This window comes from Nothoprocta perdicaria, unplaced genomic scaffold (assembly GCF_003342845.1).
Source record: "Nothoprocta perdicaria isolate Ctin4 unplaced genomic scaffold, notPer1 scaffold_165, whole genome shotgun sequence".
Taxonomy (NCBI): domain Eukaryota; kingdom Metazoa; phylum Chordata; class Aves; order Tinamiformes; family Tinamidae; genus Nothoprocta; species Nothoprocta perdicaria.
Genome location: NW_020454816.1, coordinates 995,283 through 1,000,890, shown reverse-complemented (window position 1 = coordinate 1,000,890; position 5,608 = coordinate 995,283). Strand labels below are relative to the sequence as shown.

General features: G+C 41.0%; 1 protein-coding gene across 2 annotated transcripts in view; it reads left to right on the top strand.

Moving 5' to 3' along the window:
• Positions 1–2,774: 2,774 nt before the first annotated feature.
• The window catches only part of SPDL1 (spindle apparatus coiled-coil protein 1), a 17,641-nt gene continuing 14,807 nt past the window's right edge, over positions 2,775–5,608 (top strand). The window contains exons 1-2 of one of the 2 annotated variants that reach the window (XM_026035704.1): positions 2,775–2,998; positions 4,293–4,350. The gene's annotated coding sequence lies outside the window, so the exon portion shown is untranslated. The remainder of the gene's footprint in view (positions 2,999–4,292; positions 4,351–5,608) is intronic. The other variant, XM_026035705.1, reaches the window with a different exon arrangement.

The window sequence follows — 5,608 nt, the reverse complement described above, 5'->3', positions numbered from 1 at the left end:
TAGGTGAGTAATCTAAAGCCCTAGTTGGCAAAAGAGGTGCATAGTGGTTCCCACAGAAGCTAAACAGATTAGATGAATAAGAAAAACTCAAAACACTTCTTTGTTTAGCAAGGATGACTGAAATAGTGGGATCATGTGGTTTGGATGAGGTCAGTCACTAAGAGTTTAGTGAGGATTAAAAACAGTATGCTACTTGCTCTCAATCTGTTGCTGTAATTACTGAGCTCCTTGAGTTCTTTAGAAGACAGGTATTAGTGCTTGCAGAATACATAGTCATCAATTAAAACATAGACCTGTGAATTCTATTTCTTTGAAGGAGAAAATGCCTCATCTCAAAAACCATAACAAAGGAAAATCCCCAGCAGTTTAATGATACAGCAATTTAAAATGTGAAAGGAGTTAAGCCCTGGCTTCAATGAGTTTGCTATAGCAAGCAAACATGGCTTCAAACTGTGTAAAACTCAGTATTCTTAAATACTGGAAGGCAAGAACATGAGCAAACCTAATGCTTTAGCAAGTTCTCATTGTMCCAAAACCTGCATTTGTTGGGCAGCTAGTAATCAGCTGCTTCTTAATARGCTGCTGCTACTCATTTGCTGGCTTCCTACAGCACTATAATCAGGAAAGCATTTGTCAGAACATCAGCAAAATTTACTAAGCAATTACCAAGCAAAGATTAAGAGACTTTTTAAAATATAATTTGCCTTTATATACACAAGGGCCAACAATCCTCCTCTTGAAAATGAATCCATCTCCTTTCCCTAATTAYTCCATTGATTATAAGAAATGTTTGCCTGCTAGACTTAAAAGATAGTCTTTATACTTTATCTAAGTGAGGCAATACACTTTAATTACATTTAGCTACCTAAAATATCAATGAACRAAACTACATACCTAGGGAACCTTTATGAATTAGTTTAAGAAATGCACTTTTAGAATCTATATACAACAACAGTGCTACTGAGGCCATATGTAGACAAAAGGATTTTAAGAGCCTGCACACAGTCACACAGGCAAGGTACCATGATGAAATACAAATTTGATTAGAAATATGACAATTGAGAGCTTTTCCCATCYGAAAAGGAAAAACTATTTGACCTCATAAAGCCAAAATATACTGTAAGAGGCAGACAATGACCATGAGCTAATACAGTAATCATCACACTAACTGTAAAGAGAATTACATGGATTTGTTAATTAAGTAACCATTATCCCTGTTTTAAAACAAGGGGAGGGGTTAAACTCAGGGTATTTGGAGCAGTTAGGCATAYAGTGAATGCAGCAGACACAGGATTAGCACAGAGAACTCTCTTGTTTCCTGCCCTTGTATTAACTAACTTACTCTTCTTGCCTGTCTAGACCATTCTGTATTGATCTTTAATCACATTTCTAGTAAGAAAAACTAACCAACACTTTCCAACCAACACTTTCTGATAAAAACCAACCAACAATCTCTGATAAAAATGTAGAAGTTTTTTTTCATCTGAATGTTCTGTGGAACTTTAAAACAGCTCCTTATTTTGCAAGCACCTTTTTMTCTTAAAACTCAACTACCTATTTTTGCCCTGACTGTTCCCAATAGGACTGTTACCTTTGCATCCACTTCCAACCTGCTGCTTGAATTCAGCCTTCCACCAAAACARGTACTTTGCTTTACAGGAAAAGAAGTACTTGACAATATTTCTAGCAGATAAATTTGAGCTAAACCCAAAAAGCTAATTTTTTAACCCAGTCCTATTTGTGAGGTATACACAACCTACCTGACAAGCTGCAAATAAGAGCTCATTGCTAACTAAGGCGGGGAAAAAACGGCATGAAAAACACACAAAGTGAGGARCGAGGAGCACCTGCCACCAGGTGAAGGTAGCCAAGACAAGCAGAAACTACAATAACCTAAAGAGAAATAACATAATGTAGCAAGTTGAGAGCTGTGCTACAGATGGTACAACAGAGCACACAGCTCTTGGGTGCCTGGAAGGTGACCAAGGACACTGGTGTGTTCACCCTAAGGAAATATGTCATTCAATCCAATAGCTGCATTACCTCTGCAAGGCTGGGTAGAGRATGGGATGGGATCTCCTCCCATAGGATCTCCTCCCATGGAGATTCAAAGGATGGGATGTTTTCCTCCATGAGGAAAACAACTTGGGAATAAACAGAACCCCTACAGTACTCTAGTGTCCTACTAGGAATCGCACCACCACAGAGGAAGTGGGAAAAACCTCCCAGCCTCTGGGGCTTCCTCGCAGACCCCCAGTAGCCTCCTCACACCTACTCCCACCACTTACTCCACACCRTCTCCTCGAGCAAGGTGGGAACAAACATCTACAACGACAGAGCTGGCAGCTCCATCGCACCTCCCCACAGCTGCCTCGCTGCTGGGAATGCCTGGGACACTCCTGGCTCCTACTGCGAGAGACTCCCCTTCCTTTCCCCTTCTCTCCCCCTCTCCGGACACAACCGCCACCCATGAGCCGCCCCGGCAGGCGACGCGCGGGGCCGGYAGCTGCCCCGCTAAAAAGCTCGCGCTGGCATCACGTGACCTCGCGCAAGCGCAGAGAGGGGGGGGGGGAAAAAAAAAAGCCGTTACTGCGCGCATGCGCCTTTTTTTGTGTCGCGCGCCAGTGTGCCGCGCATGCGCACTACGGCGCGCSGTCTCGCGAGAGTTGGGCGGCGCCGCGGAGGCCGTTTTAAACGGCGGCGGCGGCCGTTGCGCGCCAGTTGGGCTGCGTTAACGGTCCGCGCGGCTGCTTCCCYGGTTGCGAGTTTCAGCCGTGTTTTTGTTATTATTTGTGGAGGTGCGGTGCTGCATGGGTCGCGTGGTTTTTCCGCGCAGGGAGCTGCCGGTTCTGCGTGCGTGGTCCGTTTCCTGCGTGCCCGCGTTTGGGGGATTAGGGTCTGGGTTCCTGTATTCGCTGGGTCGCGCAGCCGGTCGCCCTGCTCGCCCTTTAACAGGACGGGGCGCGGAGGAGCCAGCCGTTTGTCATTGTGAGCTCAGGTTAGCAGCAAACTTTCTTTTTCATGCTTGTTTTCTCCCCCCGATTCTCAGTTTCCACAAGTATGTTCTCAGGGAGGTGAGTAGCCCCCAAATTCATTTCTTTGCTGACCGTCCCAGCTGGGCAAGTGAAGCAATAGTCTCGATACTTGCTGTAAGGGCAACCCTTGCTCTGAGCAGGACGCACTTACATTGCTCACAGCGGTCAGAAAGATTGTGAGCACTTCCAAAGTGATGTGTGATGAGCTGTTCTCTGCATGGAGGCAGAGGAGACAGCTTCTCATAAATACAGGGAGATAATAAATCTAGRAGGATAAATATAGAGAGATAAAAAATGTAATAAAGCCTCATAAATCCAGGGAGATGGATTTCTGTTGCAAAGTGACTAGAGGGAGCATGCAGTGCTTTGGGAAAAGGTTTTTCCTCTTTGCTGTGGATATTCACATGTGGTGCTTTGCCARACAGAAAACTCAGAAGTTTTTCATCTGATTAATTCTATTTTGAGTATTGGAGGTTGGGGAGGCTTATTAACCAATTAGTTTATTTGAACATAGTATTCCTGAATGACTTAGTGCACCCATGGTTGGAAATTGCAAGCAGTGACTCCTCTTTATCACATTATAAGCTTCTGACCCAAGCTGCTTGGAGCTCCCTGATTAATCTTCTGCAAAGCAGATGATTAAGTTGAGGGTCTCTATGTTCCTGCAGTGTCTGAAAAGCTGTATTTATTTATTTTCTAAATAGTAAGCATAGTATATATACTTGCCTGCTATAATAGGAAACCTTGTTTTTGTTCTTAATTTTCTTTTTTTTCCCCCTCATTCTWAGGAAGRGAAGAAAACAAAAATTTAATTTTTTTTTTAGGGAGCATCTAGTATATAGTTTGTTAAGAAAAACAAGGATCCTGTATGGAAGAATAGAGGGGAGTGCCAAAAGGAGTAAAAGAGCAGAGAGGAGGGAAAGATGAAATTCCCAAATACTCTCTAGAAATTAAATATATACTMCAAGGAAATGACCCTGCGTATAGCTTGTTTGTCTACTCTCCAGATTTACTGCAGAGCATTTGTCCCTTGGCAGCACTGCCTAATCTGGCTGATTCTCAACTATCTGACAGCTTCCTTAAGGGAGATTTGAATAAGATTTGCATTTCTATGGGGCTTTAACTAGAGATCTGCATTTTTCATGACAGCCACAGGCTTCAAGCTGGTTCAGAAAAAGACTATTTTGAAGAGCCTTGTTAAAACTGCAGCTTCTACTCATCCAAAATAGCTAACTGTTGTTTGCTTTTTTAAAAAAGAAAAGCAGATTAAGAGAATAAACTCGAACTGAAGAAAGACTTACATGGATGTCTGAAGGTGAGTTAAAAATGTAATTTCACATTAATATTGTAAGGTAGGAGTGATCAAAATAACTGAGGTCTTAATGCATGATTGTTACTTGATTAGGAAATAAACTTAGTGTTTGTGATKCTCTCTGAAATGCATCAGAATTCACCTTCCYTGTCTACACAKAWTCACACYKCAAGCTCTCGCCTGGTGTTCTGTGACATTACAAATGTTACCATCAAGCGTTTCATGTCTAAATTCTGTTCCACACAATGTTTGTTATAAGTGTCTTTGCTTTAGTAATAATACTGTTGACAATGATTAGATATATGTATGCTGAAATCTTATCTTTGAGCTTTTTTTTGAGCAGTGTGCAGTGCTAGTGTTTCAAACATAGCAGAGGATGGTTATGAATATGTGAAGCTTCAAAGCCTGGACAGATCAAGTTTATCATATGTGTATAATAACATGAATAAATCCTTGTAAAGCTGAAAAATAGGGTTTGATAATTTCTGTCCTGTTAGTGAGAAAGYAGCACAGTTTTGGTATCCTGACTTTTTGTTTGATAAAATAATAAAATTTTGTTTCAACAGGAAGTTGTGAAGCTCTACATATATCTTTGTTGCATAAAAGGCAATAATTAATATGAAGGCATTATATTTCAGCTTACTGATAACTCATATTCATGAGCTTTTCTTTATTAAGCTGTGAAAAATGGTGCTAATTAAGACAAGCATCTTGAGCATGCAGAAGAGTAATTATACCAAAAAGAATGGCAACAATTAAATTGCATAGGTAAAAACAAAAAACGCTGAGAAAGGTCTTCAGTGAAGAATTACTTGAATTTTGCGGGGCAGTGCAACAATTATGAAYCTTAACTTTGTAAAAAATCACTTTTTTATATACTTGTCCCTGTATAGTTTCTGAGAGATAATTCTTGGTTTATGCTGTGTAGAGGGTGAATCACTTGGCAAATAGTCGTAATAGKATTTTCTTCATTGCGCAGACTTATTAAGTTTGGGAGCTAGCTGCTGTACAGAACCATGAAGTTATTTTGACTCCTTTTAGCACATGYGTGTGTTGTTTTTGTTTTACGTTATTGGAAAGTAAAAGCTACCTTTACTTATTTTTATGGTATGAAAGTAGAAATGGGTGAATTTTGTGAAAAACATGGCCAAGAGAGTATAGCAGGGCCTATGGCAAACAGGTATGTTACCTGAACTGATCCAAGTTTAAAACAGAGAGCAGTGATGCAAGGCACTTCTTCTTAACTCACTACTTAGACCTC